The sequence below is a fragment of the Protopterus annectens genome, chromosome 4.part1 (genome assembly GCF_019279795.1).
Source record: "Protopterus annectens isolate FY-2018-M chromosome 4.part1, PAN1.0, whole genome shotgun sequence".
In the NCBI taxonomy this organism is placed as follows: domain Eukaryota; kingdom Metazoa; phylum Chordata; order Ceratodontiformes; family Protopteridae; genus Protopterus; species Protopterus annectens.
The window spans coordinates 237,647,801-237,670,084 of record NC_056734.1 but is presented as its reverse complement, the minus strand read 5'-3'; positions in this window follow the sequence as shown (position 1 = coordinate 237,670,084).

Sequence of the window (22,284 nt, the reverse complement as noted above, 5' to 3'; positions counted from 1 at the left end):
ATTCATTATAAACTTATAGCTACACATCTGTATATATGGGTATAGGGCACTGAAGTGAACATCCAGTTCACTGACACACAGTAGGTTAACGTTCGAATGTCAAACACATCAATAGCATCACGTTATGCACATGCTCCAGGGATTACCTCAAAGTGAACTAAACCAATGGCAAGTGTTTTTGCAGGAGGATAAGTCCAAATGCTCCTCCCCACCCCCTGCTAATTATATGTACTAACCCTAAAAGGCAGCATTCCCCCCCACACAAAAATCTAACTTTTTTTATGTTTTTTGCAGGGGGGGGCAGGACACATTTCACCCCCACACCCCCTGCAAATTATATATACCAACTCTGAAATTGCACTACAGTGAGGAAAAGGGCAAATTTCCTAATCTGCACTGCACCACAATCTCCATTCAAAAGCTTTGAGTTTTCGGAAGTTCAGTCATATGGTCTTGGCCATATGAAATTCCAGTTTCTGAAAACTTGATCAGCTTATAGAGATCCACTCAGACACACATACACACACACACACACACACACACACACACACACACACACACACACACACACACACACACACACAAAGAGATAGCTAGATATAGATATAGCTGTGTGTGTGTGTGTGTGTGTAATGTCACCCTTTTTACATTACATTATTAAAACAGGTTTTTCATTTTGTTATACTGTTCAACACTAAATTTGTCTTTCACTGAACCACAATTCTCTGTCTCTGAGTACCTTCACCATAGTCGCTCTAGTTAGCTATAGATTTAGACTTTCCTTCTCATGGAGGTATACCCAACTTTAGACTCTGACTGCTATATGCATACTTGCACTACCTTGTCCAGAAAACCAGTTCAGCCTCAAATGCAGATTTAAATACCATTCTTCCAAAACCACCAAAACTATATGTTATGTCCTTAAATACCATTCTTGCCTATTTGCAAAAATGTCATCACATGGCTCTCATCAAGGAGTTTGCTGGCTTATTCTCCTTTAACCTCGTTTTCCTTCTATGTCTGTCAAGATAGTCACACCATGCCAGAGCAGTTTATTAAACTACCATCTCCTGTCTAACCTGCCCTTTTCACAGTACCCTACTCCTGACCTGCATTTCTTTCTGTGCTCTCTGCCTGATAAGTCTATCAAACTATTAGCAATGTAAAATTCTTGTTTCTTTATTTGTTTTTCCTGCCTATTTATGCCAACATATTCCACATTATTATATGTTGCATAGTTAGGTTGCTTTCTTTTGAATACATTACTTAGTGCTAAGCCTTCTTAAATGACTCACTAATCCAAAATCGAAATCTGAAGCTCAAAACAAATAAATAACCCATGATTATTAAAACACCAGAAATAAATGATACAGCGGCAGCTGTTGCTGTTTGGATAATTATACCATGAGAACCACGCATGTTCCTACAAATGTAATTAAATCTGAGTCATTAATAAACATTTATAACTTTTCTTAAGCTTATTCACAATCAAATGCAAGAAGGTTTACTAAATAATAGGAGAACAAGTACATGTGGTTTAACTCCTACAGCCATTAGTGATGTATTCTTGGAAATGAAAACAAATCATATATTTGCATGCTGGTTTAGAAATTCCTGCCAAATGTAAGGAATTATACCCTCTTTGACCTGCAAAATGTTAACAACTCTGTCTTTGAAGGTGTCCTTTCAGCTTAAGGCTCGATTTACACAGATACAATGACTGCTAACAGAACTGAAATCTGAGCTCAGCTTTGCATAGCTCTGGGGCTACCGAAGACCGTATATTGAGTAATACCTTGGTTTACATAAGAAAGCAAACACCATGTCAAGCAGCTGAACAGTGTTTTCCAGGTGCAGTGTATTTAAGTTCTTCACACATTTATATCCCCAGTTGTACAGTGGCTCTTCTTTACTACAAACTGAAATTAAACAAATACATGTTTTCTTCAAATACAATGACTTGATCCAGTTTATTGTGTACTGAGGTGCTGGATGAAAATAGATAAGTGGCACAAGTACATGAAAAAAATGAGTAAATAGCTTTAAAAGTAAGTTTTCTTATCTGCTTTTCAGTAAAGGCAAAACATGCAACAACCAATTTTCTTTCAAAATGTTGCTATTTCTTTCTATCAGTGTGTTTCATATTTAATATTATATCATGCAAGGACAGGTGTACAGACCAATCAGAAGATATGAACACTGCTTTCTGTGGTTCCCATTTTTATAATCCAACGACAGTATGAATCATCAATCAGCTGTGCTAATGTTGCTTAATAAGACCTAGAGGGGAGAAGGTAAAACATAGAGTAACTCTGGATTCCAGCATATAAAAAATATTCAAGCATTGCATGAATACCACTTTAAAGTAAATAATTAATAAATAAAATGCACACATTCTGAAAAGAGGAAGTATACACATATTCCTTGTCAATTATGTATTATCATGACACAGGTATAGGATTAACTGACAGAAGGGTTAGAGCAGAACAAAACAGGCATTAATTAGTTTGACTGACACAGAAGAAAGATGAACACTACTTATTTTAATGTATCTTGAGGAGGAGGCATCATAAACCTGAATTGCAATGTAGGCCTTTTTGTACAATCTTTAGGTCCTCGTGCAAAATGCTGACTCTGGAAATTTCAAAAGGAAGTTCATAGAATACATGATCTTTTTATTATACAGAAGAAAATCAAGATTTCTTTTAATCTTACCCTTCTAATTACTAGCCAGCTTTGGCATAGGTGACAGTACACTATGCCAGTTCACTTCATGCCTAACTAAGAGGACTTTTGCTCCGTGTACAAAACCAGATCAAGGTCAAATGGTGTCCTAGGCAGGGTAATGGACTGGGCCCCCAGAGCCATACCAATATTCCATTACTTGGTTGTCTCTATCCAATTACCAGAAAAAAACTGATCAAACCTACCAGTCTACATATTATTTTCTTTTGTTACTTTTACAGTGGTCACAGGTTTCTAGTTAATTTAAAACTTCTGTTTTTGATATTACTGCAAAACCACTGGCAGACAGTTGGCAAACAAAACAGTCCAACACTGAAAACAGACTTAAATGAGCAACAGTAAACTTCTCTTTCCCTTATACTCACATTTATTAAAAAGTATCTGGAAAACCATTTAACCCAGGCTTACTGGAATTCATGGTCAACTAGCATAGAGTGAAGCACTAATTAGCAGCTATGTGAAGGGTGCAGGAATTCAGAAAAATAATGTGTAAAGCACTTGCTAATAGCTTGGGGCAGCCCACTGGATGCAAGTATCTCTTTTCATGTGCAGTTCATGAGTACTGTCTGGTGAAATGACTTGGTTAGAGTCAAACAGTACAGAAACAAATGCTGAGGGACTCAAACCATGCACTTCAGACACTGCTCATTGCTAGCTCATAGTATTACTCATCTGAGATAAGCACAAGACAGACCGCTGTAATCCAACGCAGGGCATTTCACACCTTTATGCCTGCAAAAACAAGCTAAATTAGAAGTGTATTTGTAATTAAAATGTTAAGATTAAAAGTGTAGACTTCATGCATGCTGACCAGTTTATTTAAAGCCAACCAATAAACACATTTTCATCAGTCAACAAAACAAGGAAACCAAAGATCAGACCCAAAGAATATGACTTAGTCCTAAGATAATTCTCGTTTACTATAGTTGATTCCTTCTGAAATACCATGACTACAGGAACCAAGTTTTTACACACATGCGCACACACACACACACACACACACACACACACACACACACACACACACACACAGACACACACAGACACACACACACACACATATATACACATATCAGTTACAGTCACCTGTATACCTAGATAACTGTTCAAGATCAAGTGAATGAATACATTTATATATAATAAGCCAGAAATGTATTTAAGATCACTGCTGTCAGAACCATACAGTGAAAGCTATTGCAATACCACTCTGTCCTCGCAACTTCTTAGCTCAAAAATCAGAAACAAAGATCAAAAATTCAGTTACAGATTTTTAAAATTTCTCTTTATATTCTTAGAAAATTGCTAGAATAACAAGCTTGTATTGGTATGTATTTTCTGAAAAGACAGACCCCAGGATTCAATAAAATCCATGTAGGCTCTGTGAAGAGCCTGCATGGAATGTACCCATGTACACGGCCATGGTTGCTCCTCAGCAGTGCACCATACATATTAATTATGGCACGCTGCCAAGGGAGAGCACAATAACATGGATTTTGAAGCCATGTAAGCAACACTGTAGAGGCTGCGCCATACTTGTGGACTGGCCAGAAAACATCTGGACAGTTGGTAAGCATAGTACAATAACCGAAAGGTGGACAACAGATATTACTTCATGAAACTGCAGTTTTTATTTAATTTTTATGTTGATGTGTTTGCGCGGTGCAGCACATTGCACAGCTATGCTTAGCATTTTTCACATATAAATTAGACATCTACTAGACATCTAAAAATAGAAACCAGATGTGTTCAATTTTAAATATTTTTTTTACCCCCCCTATGTGCTTGTTTGCCTGTTGCGGCACGTTGCTTATCTATGCTTAGCTGCACTGATATAAACTGGATGTATTCAACTGTTATAGTTCTCCAGTGCTTAGCAATGTACAAACCCATGCAGTGAAGCTGTGCTATGCTTAGAGGCACTTGTGTACTATATGTGAAGATATGCAAGTTCCCCTCACTATCCCAGCGGCCAGAGAAGTTGAGTCATGACCTACAGATTAGTAGGTCCTGGGCTTGAGTCCTAAGCAGTCATACTTTTTACATTTATTGCTGTGAAAATATATCAGGTAACTGAAACACCAGTTTAGTTTAAAATTAAAAAATGGTTACATTTAGAGAAGCTGAGCAATGTTAATCAGCATTTAAACTTGGTCAACGATCTATTCCCATTTGCATTTTGCTAAGCTGCGTTGACACATGCTTTGTGTGGGTTTGGGCGATGCTAAGTGGCGTGGGGCTTTTATGAAAGTTACAGCATGAAGTGCAAGTGCAAGAATGCAGCCTATTTAAAGTCCAGTGGGCAGGAATTTCACATCATTCTTTGGAGTCTTAACTTGGCTGTGGATATGTTTGGTGCTGTTGGTGAAGGACTATGCTTTCATGTGCAGAACTGGAGAGTACAGGAGTCAAGAGTTTTTGTTGGACTCCTGGTTAAGAATTATGAACCCTGGCTGCTGCAGGGTGATTACCAGGGCTCAGAGTGTAAGTCAGAGGCCTGGGATTGGTTAGCCAGGGATCTTACCAGTGCTACTGGTATTCTCTGCACTGGTGAACACAGTGTTGTCACCACTACAACAGACTGAAGCATAGGAAGAAGTGGTCCAAGAGGCTAGGGCTGGGCAAACCCCACAGATATGTAAGTATGTTTGCCAGTAATTTAGAACTATACAAGCTGAATCTGTGCAAAACTGGTATGCATAATGGTTTGTTTCTCTTCCCACAGCTGCAGAAGAGAGGGCTTGCAATGTTCAGTCCCATGCAGGGCGCCTGGCCAGGATGAGGCAATTGTGTGGTAAGTAGGAAAGCATCAAAGTAATAACTTAATGCATAACATAATTATACAGTAAATTAATTATAGAGGTTTCTGTCTTAACAGTCAGGTATGAGATACCTGGGTCATCTTACATCTTTATTAATGTGCCACTGCCTACCTGAAATGGTAAAGCAAGTTAAAGCAACTAAGCATGCAGTAATGTGTAGTATAGCTTCCAAACATCAGTTATTGTTGGGGTCTACCCAGATTAAGAGTGATTGTTCTGGTCTGGTCATTGTCTGAAAGTTGCTGTAGGTTGCACTCAATAAAGGAACAGGGTATATGGGTTAGTTAACAGAAGTCCTATACAGCTATCCATGGTCTACATGCTAGAGTTGAAACACTATTAATCAATACATGTTAAACAATGATGGCGCTTTGATAAGTAATGTTTTCAAATAAAGTGTGCACTATTCCTGTATTCACTGCATGTGTGTTCTAACCTGACACCAGTCAAGTGTTAAATGTAACTCAATAAACAATGCAGCAAAAAAATGCCAGAAATAAATGTAGTGCAATACCCAGAGTAAGGTTCAAGCCTGTGTTCTGCTCATTTTGTTTGAAATAATGCTGTATATTCCACTCAGTCAATGAACATGGTATATGGGTAAGTTAACTGAAGCCCTGGGCAGTTATCCTTGTGTCTAAATGCCAGATTTTAAGAAACATTATCAATAAAGTTTAAAATGAGTTTGTGCCTTGATAAGTAATCTTTTCAAATCAGTGTTCATTATTTATGTATTCACTGCATGTGTGTTCTAATCTGACACCAGTCAGCTGTTACATATTAACTAATAAATAATGCAGCAACAAATTTCACAAATAAATGTAGTGCAATACCCAGATTAAGGTTCAACCCTGTCTTCTGCTCATTTTGTCAGAAATAATGCTATATATTCCAGTTAGTGAATGAACATGGTATGTGGGTAAGTTAACTGAAGTCCTGGACAGCTATCCATGTGTCTAAATGCCAGATTTTAAGAAACCTTATCAATAAAGTTTAAAACAAGATTGTGCTTTAATAAATAATCTCTTCAAATTATTGTTCATTATTACTGTATTCACTGCATGTGTGTTCCAATCAGACACCAGTCAGCTGTCACATATTAACTAATAAATAATGCAGCAACAAATTTCACAAGTAAATGTAGTGCAATACCCAGATTAAGTGTCAAGCTTCAGTTCTGATAATTTTCCCCGAAATATGCTGTAGATAGCACTCAGTAAATGAATAGGGTATACGGTTAGGTTAACAGACATCCTACACATCCATACATGTGTGCAACAGCCAGATTTCATGTGACATTAAGCATTATAGTGTAAAAGCAGATGGCGCTTTGATAACTAATGTTTTCAAATAAAGTGCTCATTACTCATAAGGTCACTGCATGTGGTTTCCAATCTGATATCACACACAGCTATGCATGTGTGTAAATGTACGATTTCACACAAAATGTTGCAATAAAAGTCTTAAATGAGATGGTGTTTTGAGAATTCATTAAATTCAAATAAAGTGCACATTATTCCTGTTGTCACTGCTTGGGGGTTCTAATCCCATGGCAGCCAAATGAAAAATGACTAGCTGTCTAGCATAATTACTGTACATGAACATACCTCTCGGTTGTCATGATTTCTGCAGAATGTAATCACTACTGCCCCATATATCTGGTCCTTGATTAGCAGATACATGACATTACTTAGAATGTAATTTATTGACAAAGTCATTATCAATTATCAGAACACCTTGCTACTAATGCATGAACACACAATGTAACAATGTTCCCTGTAGTTGTGCCTTTGTACCACCATTTGGTAGGGCTTGGCCCATAATTTCCCATGCTAACAGGTTGAGAGCTGTGTATGTGCAACATCATCTGTACAACATTTGCAGTCACTGCACTCACAACTGAAATCTTTGATATGTAGAAGAATGTAGTAGTAGTCTGTGTAGAAATATTACCTGCAAAGTTACTAACGTTTGTTTTCTCTCTCTCTCTTACCTCACCCCTTCTCTTCTTTAATTTATTAATTTATATTTATTATTATGATTTGATATTAATATATTATTTGTAACTTCCTCTTATGTTGGCCTTATGTATAATGTAATATTGCTTTGCTGTTAATATACTTTCATTTATGTTATTTATTGTTGTGTTCCTCATCATGTTCCTTGATATTTATTTCGATTAATCATTATTATGTTCTATTATGTTAATACTAATATTTGGTTATGTTTATTTTTTACCTTATGTTTATATTTAATTTACTACAGAGCAAAAGGGTAGGCCAGTTCTAGGTGATCCACTTATCTTGGCACCCCTGGCCATGGCACCAGGGCCCAGCACATCTGGGCTGCAGCCTGGTGATGCCCCCTCTGCTGCCCTTGCACTACTTGGTCCATCGGGCAGTTCTGCAGCACAGACTGGGGTTGGTCCCCCCTCTGGGAGTGGAAGTGGAGGGGTTGATTATGTCACCCATGAGGAACTGCCAGGCATGGTGCGTGGGCTCCTGGGCTGAACTCTCTGTGCACTCCTATGCCAGATGAAGAGCATGCTGCTCATCCTGGTAAGGCAACCCCCCCCCACGAACCGGCATCAACCACTGCCTCCACAGGAGCAGTGAAGGTACAGTGTTGACAGTTTCATGGGTGAGGACTTGAGTCACACTGCTACTGTGCTGATGTCCATGGGACTGGGATTCCACAACACCCTCCCCATCCAAGGTGTTAACCCCCCCTCTTGTGTCACACAACAACCTTGTCTGCTGTCTTGTCTGTCTTGTCTGTCTGTAAAAGCTTCTTCACCTTCCCATCTTGCCATCCCCTCACATACCTATGTCCCTTCCCCAACATTCCACTCTCACCTTAAAGAAAAATGAACACCTGTCCCAAAAAAAAAAGTTGTCCCTTACATAGCTCTCCATTTCACACAAGTGTCCACTGGACACACTTAATTTGGTCCAATTAGCTTGGCAATGCACTTATGTTGTCCTCACCCCTCTCTCTGGAGGTGACAGTCCAAATTCAGCTAAACAATCTGAGGGTGGGAGGATGGCATAAGAGGGTGGGAGGATGGCATAACAGTTAAGGTGTTTACCTTCTAGACGCAATGTTTAGGGTTTGATTCTCACGTGGGGTAATTGGCTAGGCCTGAAAAGGCCCACAAGGGTAGTTAGCCTAGTACTAATCTATGAACCTATGAACCTATAACGTGCACAGTTATTTCTGTACAAGAAATGGATAGCTATGCTTCTTTCTTGCACCCTTCCTGCATTTCACTGTTTCCCCCTGCTTGCACCCCATTTCACCACTGTTCTGTCTCCTTATTTTTAATTTCTTTAAAGAATTTTTGCAAGATGCTGCACAATGCACAGCATCTCTGAGCTCAGCTAAATGGCGGTTTATTGATATATGTGTGAAATAATAATAACTTGAAAATTGGTACGTTTTGCTTAATTCAGCTGTGATAATTAACAGCTGTGTGGCTTGTTGGGTTGATGCACTGGTCTGCAGGTGCAATGGTCCTGGGCTTGAAATAGTAAGCAGGAGTACTTTTTGAATGTGATGATTATTATTATTTCACGCATATATCAATAAACCGCCATTTAGCTGAGCTCAGAGATGCTGTGCATTGTGCAGCATCTTGCAAAAATTCTTTAAAGAAATTAAAAATAAGGAGACAGAACAATGGTGAGATGGGGTGCAAGCAGGGGGAACAGTGAAATGCAGGAAGGTTGCAAGAAAGAAGCATAGCTATCCATTTCTTGTACAGAAATAACTGTGCACGTTATAGGTTCATAGGTTCATTTGTCACCTTAGAAAGGCTGTTTAGTACATGCTCTTTAGAGATACAATGTATGGGACAGGTTGTAGGGATGTCATGGTGCACATCTGGGTGGGGACAGGGGAATGCAGTTGTCACAGAACCTGTCAGCCAACAAGTCATCTATGTGTACAGGCTCATTATGTGTAGTATCATTATGTACACATCTGGTAACAATGTGGACCTTTTCTTTTACGTTACATATGTAACTACACAATGCCTTGTGGTTGCCCTTTGTAGAGCAAGTTAGTTTTGTCCTATACTTTGTTTTGCAGGACTTCGCAACAACACTTATTTGCTTATTTGAGCTGAGGAGGGTGTGCCACCATTTTAGGGGGCCCCTCCCTCCTACTGTGAGACACCAATGTCTACCTCTTATTGCAAAGGCTGCTAATGGCAGTTGCCCACCAGGTAGGTTTGCTGTGCCATGAGGGGTTTGTTTTGCCCCTGACAGGTACAGGTGATTCAATGCTGTTGTACAGGTGCTCGTATAAAGCACTGGTGTAGAGCTTGGCATAGTTGCCTGTTGCATCTGAGGGGGGTGGTGCAGTCAAGCTATTTATACCATCCCATAGTAGGTCATAATCTGCTTTGTTGAACTTTATTACTTTATATGTTCCAGGGGCGGGGGTGTCAGGTGTAATACTTACTTTGAATGAGACCAATTAGTCATCAGATCTCACCAGGGTGGACCTCACAGAGGAGGATGTACAGTGGTCACTCATATTGGCAAGCACCCAATCCAGTATGTTGTCTCCCCTTGTGTGGATGTCAACCCATTGGTCCAGGGCATTATAGTTAAGGAAGTTGACTAACCTCTGGGCAAGTGAGTTTGAGCACGAGTAATCTACCCAACTGGTGGGTAGTTAAAGTCAACCAAAACCATCTTGTTTTGATGTGTCTTGATAGACTCAAGTAGATCCATTTAAGCACAGTGGGTGTCCTGATTCATGGAGTTGCTCCAGTAGCTGACAATGGCTTCATTAGGTGCTCTACAAGTAGTCAATAGCACCTGCAGTTTCTCCAGGGAATCATATTGTCTAACCAATCTGGATGTGTATCTATCCTTAATGAATATGGATACACCACCTCTATTACTTTGCACACTTTAAGTTACGTTTTTGGTCTGAACATGTGGAAGAAGGTGTAGCCTGGTATGCTGTGGTGTTCTCCACAGCCTTGACCTATGTGTCTGTGACTGCACAAATGGTTGCATCTTCTCAGGTGAGGACAGCTTCCACTGAGTGGAGTATAGTGGTGACATTCTTAGCATTTAGCAGCATAATTGTGATATTGTTTGCATATGGGGTTTTCTCACTGGAAAGTGTTTTCTTGTGACACTGCCTAAAAAGAGCTGTATGAGGGAAGCAACAGTCTTGGCCAATTGCCAATATGCTGGGGGTGACAGAAGAAGACCATCTCTGGCAAAAAATTGAGGTCTGTTGAGCAAGTAATCCCAGGCTGACAGACAGTGGATCCTCTTACATTGACACCACACACTAAGGCAATCAATCATTTTCCCTTTGTATAGAGCCATCATCCTAGGTGACAGTAAAATGCAGCTCAAGGCCAAAGGCATACCTGCCTGAGGCACAGTCTGTCAGACCAGTCATGTCCCTACATACAGTCCAGAGTGGTATGTCTCTAGTCGTACACACCAACAAGGAACTATGATGTAGTCATAACAGTACCTGATGTTGACAAACTTGAGTACATGTGTGTTATAGAACATCCTGGCACCTCACAGAAAATTGAGCATGACCATTCCCTTTTGGAGCCTGATGAGAGGTGCATCAATGTGTCTCATGAAGTAATCACCTATGAGTAATATGTTTGATTTTGTGTTTTGCTTTAGGTGTTTCACTGCTGACACAGTGGTGCAATGAGCTATTATGTGTACTGTGTTCTGCAGAGGTATGATTATGTGCAGCAAGTTTGTGTATGGGTTTCTGGCATTACTGGTGTTTATTTATGTGTTTGGTAAAGACCTCTGCACATGTAGGCATGTGTGATATCAGTTTGTCTGGGGTAGGATGTGTTCCTTCGAGGCATTTACTTCTCTGCAATCATGGCCACTGTCATTGGCCTCTGACTGACTAAATTTGCAGAAGATTGGAAATTAGGAGCTGTCATTGAATCCCACATTGACTCAGCAGTTATCCAGGATGGGCTGAGACAGTCATTCTGTTGCTGTCAGAGCCATGGAGTAACAGTAAATGCCAAGTGATGCACAATAATATCCCTTGTGAAGTCATCCACCCCTGGTAACTAACGTAATGACTGCACACCTCCAACAGTTTACCCAATAGTCAAAGCTTATGGACACATAGATAGTTATAAAGGTTGGTAAAATTTGGTAATGCTTTCTGTTACACAACCTATAAATAAAGGTATTGCATGTAAATCCAAGACAGTCATTGTTCCACTGTATTTGGCATTCATCACACCTACCACAGAGTGCAATGCCACTTTTGGTATGTAACTAACCAGTTATATCTGACAAGTGTCCCATTCACAGAGGTTCGACAGTAAACCAATACAGTGTACATAACATGTCCTATACAGATCGCATCAAGCCTGTTACTGTGTATTCTGTCTCTGACATGTTTTGGAGGGGAGGTGCATGCCTGCCATGCAGGAAGGTGTCAGACCCCACTGTGTACCTCCTGCATCTCCAAGAAAAGACTAGCACGAGAATTACCTCTCCTACACACCTACACCTTGACTGTGGTGTAAACAGAACATGCTGGACAGACAGGTATGTAGCCCAGATACTACACCCAATATGTAACAGGCTCCCACTGCACATGAAGCACAGTTTCACCCTAACTCAAATCATGTGCAAGTTACATGACAGGATGGGGAACACGACAATTATAACTGCTTTAGGACAAATGTATCTAATGGACTCAGGGAAACTGTGGATGGTTCACGTTGCACACCCCCACTTGTCCATGTGTCAGCTCCTAAATCCCTGCTTACACTTATCAAGGGTATCAGACCTTGTTAGAGGTTAGGGATACATAGCTAGGATGAAAGACATCATTGTTTTTGTTAGCCTATTATACACATATGAACCCATGGATCCATGCAACTATACTGTTTTATCTTCCTGATGACATTTTTCTTCTGTGCTGTCATTCCATCCTGTGCTCTGACATTGATGGGTTTAACCCAAATGTCTGTCCTACACAATCCTGAAAGTGAAATGTAAACAGTGCCATGAGACAGCTTTCATTGTGTGACTACACAGCCATTACAACCACATCCAACATAACGTACACAACATAATGTGGTTTACACATTATAAATGTCAGCTTTCAAACTGTGTGACTGACCAGAACAAGTAGCATGTCAAAGGCAACAATGGTTGAAACAAATACATATTAATTTAGATAGTCACCCTGTGCATCAGACACATAGCTTAATTTTCCTACATCAATGACAATGATGACAGGGACGTGGCACAGGTATCTTCACTTGTACAGGGTGTTGTATGGGGTGCAGGAGGCCAAGGCCAACCCAACAGGTTGGCAAGTGTGTGTGTGTGAGGTAGAAAAGGGAGCAGGCAAGACTGATCATGTAAATATGCTATGTGTGCCTGTAGGTGACCTGAGTGTGACAGTGATGTGTGATTGTTTGCGTGAATACAGACAAGCTCATTGATAGCCCTACATGAATGTATTTGGACAGCTTTGAGCCATGCATGGTAGAGCTGACAGTTCATTGTCTCCACCCCTGAACATGAGAATTGGCTCTGCCAGGAGTTGCACTGGCACCTCCATGCATAAGGTCACATCCTGGGCTACTACCTGAGGGTAACTTCTGTCTGCTGGGACTGTGTCCTCCATGGAAACACCCAGGACCATGCAGGGCTGTGCATCGAGCCTCATCGCATAAAGTTGCTTAAAGAGTAATAGAAAAAATGGGAGTGTAACTGCGAGTCTGGTACAGGAATACATCACTAGAAAGCCAGACACAGAATAATAGATTTAAGTGAGGTCTCTAACTGCAGGTAACTGTGCACTTCTATCTGCAACTTTTAACAATACACCTGCTAAAACAATAATGGCAAAACAGGTGTTTAATTCTGACTCTGGTGGAGAAATACATCACTATAAAGCCATGCACATAATAATGGATGTAAATGAGGTATGTAAGTGTGCAATTACATGTGAAAAAATATAGCTACTGTAACAGTGACTCAGTAGCTCAGTCTGTTAAAATCTTTGAAAAACTTTAACTTTTGGTACACATGGTCCTGGGTTCAAATCCAGTGGTGTGTAGCATTTAAATATGTGTATGTGTACGGCACTATTGTGAATTCTGGAAAGAATGACTGTGTCTTCAACTACTTATCCACCCAATGCATTTCACATGAAATGTCTGCTGTTCAATGATGGAAGCCAAAGGCCTGCAGATACGAACACAGTTGACATATTACTATTGGAACACTAGAAATTGCATAGAGTGTCAGGTCATACAATACTATGCATTCACAGAGGATTTTAAGTTATGTAATACAAAGGAGGCCCAGTAATATCAACTGCAGCACACAATCATTTTGATAGTACAGATAAGTAAAGCTGCACAACTAACATACACATATGGAGGCCATGTTAGCAACAAGAATTGCCAGCACACACATTCCAGATGACTACCATAACGTAACACATGGCTTGACAGTTGGCCAAATGGTTGACATAATGGTAAATGTATTCCCTACCTTGTTCAAGGGCACAACAAATGTGTTGCCTTTTACTCTGTTAAAGATACCTTTGGCTAACATACTTACCTTAAACAGATACCTCAATATCCTGTGGGATGGGTTCCCTCAATCTGGGTCCGGTTGTACACCAGGGCATTCTACAGTCTCTCTCACTATGCTTATTGCCTGCAGCGCCAGCAGCAACTGCAGCCTGTAGCACACACATGTGTATGTAATAAGTATCTACTACAAACATCCTCTCTTTGCTGATGTAGTATTTTTACCCAGCATTTTCACCCCATCATATGAGAAAGGGGATTGATTCAACACTGAGGCCTTATATCTCCTTCAGTAGTTGCATGGAATTGGCTGACTACACTGCAAATCACCTGTGTATGCTTCAATTAGTATTACTGAACCACAGATTGGCTCAGAGGCAATCACCTGCTAATGAGAACCATCGTAAAAAGGCAAACTTCTGGCCAGGGAAACCATTGTATATGAGAGTTACTTTCTATGGTGAACTCATTGTCACAACATGTATATATCTGAATCTTTCAAAAGATGAGTTTTGTACTCCGTCAGGTATGTAACCATTTTGTTTTCAACATGATGCATATGTTTTAATATACTTGGGGGAATGAAGATTACATCAGTAAGCCTTTCTTAGAACTGTACCGGTGACATACCATTGATCTGCAGCTGTGTAACACCTATACAGGATGTAGACTACAGCAAGGGTTTACTGCTGTCTGTTGACTAGGGACACAGGTCTTCTGGATACTGTCTTTGTTGGCAGTTGTAATACTACACAGCTATGTTTTTGCCATTGAACTATAGACATATGTTATTGGGGGGGGGGGGCTTTCCTGCTATGGGCCACACTACAAGTTGACTCCTGTGTTGGGTGTGTGATCATATGTGAGTATCTGTCATGGCACAAGTAGGTGTAGGTCACTATTGCCACTATCCTAGTTGCTTCCACACCCTTTGTATGATTAGCACACTGTTGCATATGGGATGATTACTTAGGCAGGGAATATTGATAGCCTTCCTTAACTACTGTATCTATACATACTGTACACCCACATATGTGATCCTGACATGTCTTCTGAGTATTTGTATTTCAGGTGATAACATGCACACCAGATATTACTCACCTTTCACTGACATGGAAAACGACTTCATAATTGAATCATTAGGAGAACAGTACCGAGGTCTACTGTCCAGAAGGAGGGAAAATAGGCAGGAGCAACAAGCCTTGTGGGACAAATTGGTCCATAAAATAAATGCTATGGGGCATCAGAATCCCACATATATGCAAGTGCGACACCATGCCAAAGACATGATCCACTTGGCATGCAGAAGGGCAGTGGGCATGGTTATGGATCAACAGGTCACTAATGGTGGGCCTGCAGCAGAACAACCTTTGACAGCCACTGAGGAATTCCTAGCAAACCTTGCAACACAGGACAGCTCCCAGGCTTCAATCACACCATATGCTGTGGAAGTGGGTGCCACCATTTCCACCTAAGAGGAGGTATCTTTAGTTGAATCACCATCAGAATACAGTAGCATTTAGTGTGTCAGGCTGTACATAGTTTTACATGGGTGTCAGGTGTTTTATGGGTTCAGGGGAAGTAGGTTACTTGCAGTTTTAAGATCATGCAGAGATTGTGACTCACATACTTGCTATCATAGCAGCTACTGTAACTGGGGGATATTTGCACATACTACCAGTGTTGTACTGTAACATGTGGTGCTGTATACATTACCTCTCCCTCAATAGTTTTTTAGGAGTATCAAGAATAGGAAGAGGCTGTGTCTCTGCCACTGGTAAGCTCAAAACATTTTTGTCACAGATGTAGATTTACTTCAAGGTATTAGCTAAAGTGTCATCCCAGGCCTGCTGGCTGAATACAGGCAGTGTCTGCATGATTGAAAAATGTGGAGATATGTTCTGACTGTACACACTGTGGCCATACCTAGGCTTTGTAAGTGTGACTACAGTGATTAATTTTACAGTATTGATAGGACTTATCGGACGGCCATACCTGTAAACTCTGTAGAGTTCTGCAGAATGTCAGCAGTGTACATAATTTATGTATTGCTCACGAGAGTCTGGTTTAAAAAGCTGTTATTCTGAAATATTTATAAATGTGGGTTAGAAAGTAATAACCTCAGATCCTGCTATCTCAGACTTTGGGTTGTACAAGTCGGTAATAGTGACAGCAGTGTATACAGCTTAACATATATTGAAACATAGGACCGCAGATCATAGTAGTAGTGCAGGTATTAATGTGATGCTTTCCCCTTTATATCACAAGTGACCTGGGAGATTGGTTGGTGTCCCCTTCACAACCTGATGTCAGTGTCTCTTCAGACTCTGATGATGGTGGCTAAAGTGAAGCTCAGCTGGGGGTTGCAGGGGTTGAATTTGTCACAGAGGTTTACATCCTTGTCCACCCTCATTATCACCGTACACAGTCAGTATGCCTATGCATACCCAGTCCCCTGAGGCCACAGATATTGGACAGTTGGAGAGTGGGGACATTGAACAGGGAAGTGTGGCTACTGTGGTTGCAATGAGTTTTGACAATGGCCATTGCCAAACAGTTGGTGATGATCCACACAGGAAGATTGATAATGGTGCTCTTAGGAGGCCTGCTGTCCTTCCACAACCTCTTGCAGGTGTCTCATCATGTGTCACTCAGCGTATGTTTAGGACCTTCATAGAGGTATAGGCATGTTCTGAAAGGAACTCCAGAAGAATGCTCAGGGTTATGGATGCAGCACAGTCTGACATCTGTGACTGCTTCCACCATGTTGCTGATACTCTGGATTAGTTAACTGATACAGTGGAAAAACATTGGTCTGGGAGAGATCACACACTATCTGCCTTGGAACACACATTGTCTGTGATGAAACATCTGGTAGAAGTTGAGCATCAGACTCGTGGATGTAGGTCAACAACTACATCTGCTGAGAGTCCACATGGCCATGCACAATCATGCTCCCATAGTGGCAGTGCATCCAGCACTCCAGAGAGAAGTGTGCTGTCCACACCAAGACATGGAAGGCCATGGGCTCATGGTCCTGGGTGTTTCCATGGAGGACACAGTCCCAGCAGACAGAAGTTACCCTCAGGTAGTATCCCAGGATGTGACCTTATGCATGGAGGTGCCAGTGCAACTCCTGGCAGCCAATTCTCATGTTCAGGGGTGGAGACAATGAACTGTCAGCTCTACCATGCATGGCTCAAAGCTGTCCAAATACATTCTTGTAGGGCTATCAATGAGCTTGTCTGTATTCACGCAAACAATCACACATCACTGTCACACTCAGGTCACCTACAGACACACATAGCATATTTACATGATCAGTCTTGCCTGCTCCCTTTTCTACCTCACACACACACTTGCCAACCTGTTGGATTGGCCTTGGCCTCCTGCACCCCATACAACACCCTGTGCAAGTGATGATACCTGTGCCACGTCCCTGTCATCATTGTCATTGATGCAGGAAAATTAAGCTATGTGTCTGATGCACAGGGTGACTATCTAAATTAATATGTATTTGTTTCAACCATTGTTGCCTTTGACATGCTACTTGTTCTGGTCAGTCACACAGTTTGAAAGCTGGCATTTGTAATGTGTAAACCACATTATGTTGTGTACGTTATGTTGGATGTGGTTGTAATGGCTGTGTAGTCACACAATGAAAGCTGTCTCATGGCACTGTTTACATTTCACTTTCAGGATTGTGTAGGACAGACATTTGGGTTAAACCCATCAATGTCAGAGCACAGGATGGAATGACAGCACAGAAGAAAAATGTCATCAGGAAGATAAAACAGTACAGTTGCATGGATCCATGGGTTCATATGTGTATAATAGACTAACAAAAACAATGATGTCTTTCATCCTAGCTATGTATCCCTAACCTCTGACAAGGTCTGATACCCTTGATAAGTGTAAGCAGGGATTTAGGAGCTGACACATGGACAAGTGGGGGTGTGCGACGTGAACCATCCACAGTTTCCCTGAGTCCATTAGATACATTTGTCCTAAAGTAGTTATAATTGTCATGTTCCCCATCCTGTCATGTAACTTGCACATGATTTGAGTTAGGGTGAAACTGTGCTTCATGTGCAGTGGGAGCCTGTTACATATTGGGTGTGGTATCTGGGCTACATACCTGTCTGTCCAGCATGTTCTGTTTACACCACAGTCAAGGTGTAGGTGTGTAGGAGAGGTAATTCTCGTGCTAGTCTTTTCTTGGAGATGTAGGAGGTACACAGTGGGGTTTGACACCTTCCTGCATGGCAGGCATGCACCTCCCCTCCAAAACATGCCAGAGACAGAATACACAGTAACAGGCTTGATGCGATCTGTATAGGACATGTTATGTACACTGTATTGGTTTACTGTCGAACCTCTGTGAATGGGACATTTGTCAGATATAACTGGTTAGTTACATACCAAAAGTGGCATTGCACTCTGTGGTAGGTGTGATGAATGACAAATACAGTGGAACAATGACTGTCTTGGATTTACATGCCATACCTTTATTTATAGGTTGTGTAACATAGAAAGCATTACCAAATTTTACCAACCTTTATCACTATCTATGTGTCCATAAGCTTTGACTATTGGGTAAACTGTTGGAGGTGTGCGGTCATTACATTAGTTACCAGGGGTGGATGACTTCACAAGGGATATTATTGTGCATCGCTTGGCATTTACTGTTACTCCATGGCTCTGACAACAACAGAATGTCTGTCTCAGCCCATCCTGGATAACTGCTGAGTCAGTGTGGGATTCAATGACATCTCCTAATTTGCAATCTTCTGCAAATTTAGTCAGTCAGAGGCCAATGACAGTGGCCATGATTGCAGAGAAGTAAATGCCTTGAAGGAACACATCCTACCCCAGACAAACTGATATCAAACATACCTACATGTGCAGAGGTCTTTGCCAGACACATAAATAGACACCAGTCATGCCAGAAACCCATACACAAACTTGCTGCACATAATCATACCTCTGCAGAACACAGTACACATAATAGCTCATTGCATCACTGTGTCAGCAGTGAAACACCTAAGGCAAAACACAAAATCAAACATATTACTCATAGGTGATTACATCATGAGACACATTGATGCATCTCTCATCAGGCTCCAAAAGGGAAAGGTCATGCTCAACTTTCTGTGAGGTGCCAGGATGTTCTATAGCACACATGTACTCAAGTTTGTCAACATCAGGTACTGTTATGACTACATCATAGTTCCTGTTGGTGTGTACGACTAGAGACATACCACTCTGGACTGTATGCAGGGACATGACTGGTCTGACAGACTGTGCCTCAGGCAGGTATGCCTTTGGCCTTAAGCTGCATTTTACTGTCACCTAGGATGATGGCTCTATACAAATGGAAAATGATTGATTGCCTTAGTGTGTGGTGTCAATTTAAGAGGATCCACTGTCTGTCAGCCTGGGATTACTTGCTCAACAGACCTCAAATTTTTTTTAGAGATGGTCTTCATCTGTCACCCCCAGCATATTGGCAACTGGCCAAGACTGTTGCTACTCTCATACAGCTCCTTTTAGGCAGTGTCACAAGGAAACACTTTCCAGTGAGAAAACCCCATATACAAACAATATCACAATTATGCTGCTAAATGCTAAGAATGTCACCACTATACTCCACTCAGTAGAAGCTGTCCCCACCTGAGAAGATGCAACCATTTGTGCAGTCACAGACACATAGGTCAAGGCTGTGGAGAACACCACAGCTTACCAGGCTACACCTTCTTCCACATGTTCAGACCAAAAACATAACTTAAAATGTGCAAAGTAATAGAGGTGGTGTATCCATATTCATTAAGGATAGATACACATCCAGATTGGTTAGATAATATGATTCCCTGGAGAAACTGCAGGTGCTATTGACTGCTTGTAGGGCACCTAATGAAGCCATTGTCAGCTACAGGAGCAACTCCATGAATCAGGACACCCACTGTGCTTAAATGGATCTACTTGAGTCTATCAAGACACATCAAAACAAGATGGTTTTGGTTGACTTTAACTACCCACCAGTTGGGTAGATTACTCGTGCTCAAACTCACTTGCCCAGAGGTTAGTCAACTTCCTTAACTATAATGCCCTCGACCAATGGGTTGACATCCACACAAGGGGAGACAACATACCGGATTGGGTGCTTGCCAATATGGGTGACCACTGTACATCCTCCTCTGTGAGGTCCACCCTGGTGAGATCTGATGACTAATTGGTCTCATTCAAAGTAAGTATTACACCTGACACCCCCGCTCCTGGAACATATAAAGTAATAAAGTTCAACAAAGCAGATTATGACCTACTATGGGATGGTATAAATAGCTTGACTGCACCACCCCCCTCAGATGCAACAGGCACCTATGCTAAGCTCTACACCAGTGCTTTATACAAGCACCTGTACAACAGCATTGAATCGCCTGTACCTGTCAGGGGCAAAACAAACTCCTCATGGCACAGCAAACCTACCTGGTGGGCAATTGCCATTAGCAGCCTTTGCAATAAGAGGTAGACTTTGGTGTCTCACAGTAGGAGGGAGGGGACCCCTAAAATGGTGGCACACCCTCCTCAGCTCAAATAAGCAAATAAGTGTTGTTGCGAAGTCCTGCAAAACAAAGTATGGGACAAAACTAACTTGCTCTACAAAGGGCAACCACAAGGCATTGTGTAGTTACATATGTAACGTGAAAGAAAAGATACACATTGTTACCAGATGTGTACATAATGATACCACACATAATGAGCCTGTACACATAGATGACTTGTTGGCTGACAGGTTCTGTGACAACTGCATTCCCCTATCCCCACCCAGATGTACACCATGACATCCCTACAACCTGTCCCATACATTGTATCTCTAAAGAACATGTTTTAAACGACCTTTTTAAGGTGACAAACACAGCATCTATAGCACCTGCTAACATCTCAGGCTGTGTCCTACATGGTATCCAACATGGCTTGCCAACACCACTGGAAACTGTTTGCAGTCACAGTGCAACCACAGGCTGCAACCCAGCTGACTGGAAATTGGCCACTGTTATCCCCTTGCATACAGGTGGTGCATCCACTGACCACATGAACTATAGACCTATTAGCCTGACTAGCCATATCTGTAAGGCCATGAGGCAACTCATCATGGACCATATCAACAAAGATATAGGCAATCTAAAAACACTTGACCCTACACTGTTTGGATCTTTGATAGGGAGATTGTACCTGTTAAACCTAGTGGACATGTATGAGTCAGGCACCAATGACCTGGATAAAGGGGCATCTGTGCATACAACCACTGAGATTTAGCCAAGTCATTTGACAACACTATCCCCCATTCAGGCATCATTGAAAAACTCACCCAGCTAGCCATCAACAGTAATATCATTAGAGGGGTCACTAACTGGCTCACTGATAGCACTCATATAGTCAGAATATAGGTATTCACCTCCAGTAACAGAGCTGTAGCCAGTGGTTTTCCACAGGAATCAGTCCTGGGTTCTCTAAGATTTGGAATCCATTTATCCAATGTAGAAACACAAGTGAATGTCTGTGGCTGACAAGGTTTGTTGATGCCTGCAAACTGGGTGCAATCATAGGCTCTCCAAATTATGTCAGCATTCTAAAAAAGGTTCATACATGACCAAATGATTGTTGACACAATCATGACATTAAACTCCATGCAAATATATGTACTATTATTCCTTTCAGTACCAGTAATGTCTCTGCTATGTAGCACATCAATACCAGCATCTCAAGGACATACTCAGGGGTGAGAGACCCGGGCACACAAATTTACACCTACCTTACTTTAGATCACCATGTGTCCACAGTGGTAAGAAGGGCATTATATCTTGCTCATGTCATAACTGAGGGCACTGTCACCTGAATATGAAGTAATTATAACCTCCATGCACTCTTCCCTCATCAGGCCAATATGTGAGTGCAATGGCCATTTTGTTATGCATGTTTCCAAGCACCAGTGTTGATTGCAGAGACCACAAAGTTTCCTTACAAGAGAACTTTGAGTCTTCTTCATCTGTCCTATTGGGATCATCTGAAATTACTGTAACTTTAGTCTATGTCATACAGACTACTTAAAAGTGATCTCTGCCTTACGTATGAGGCAAT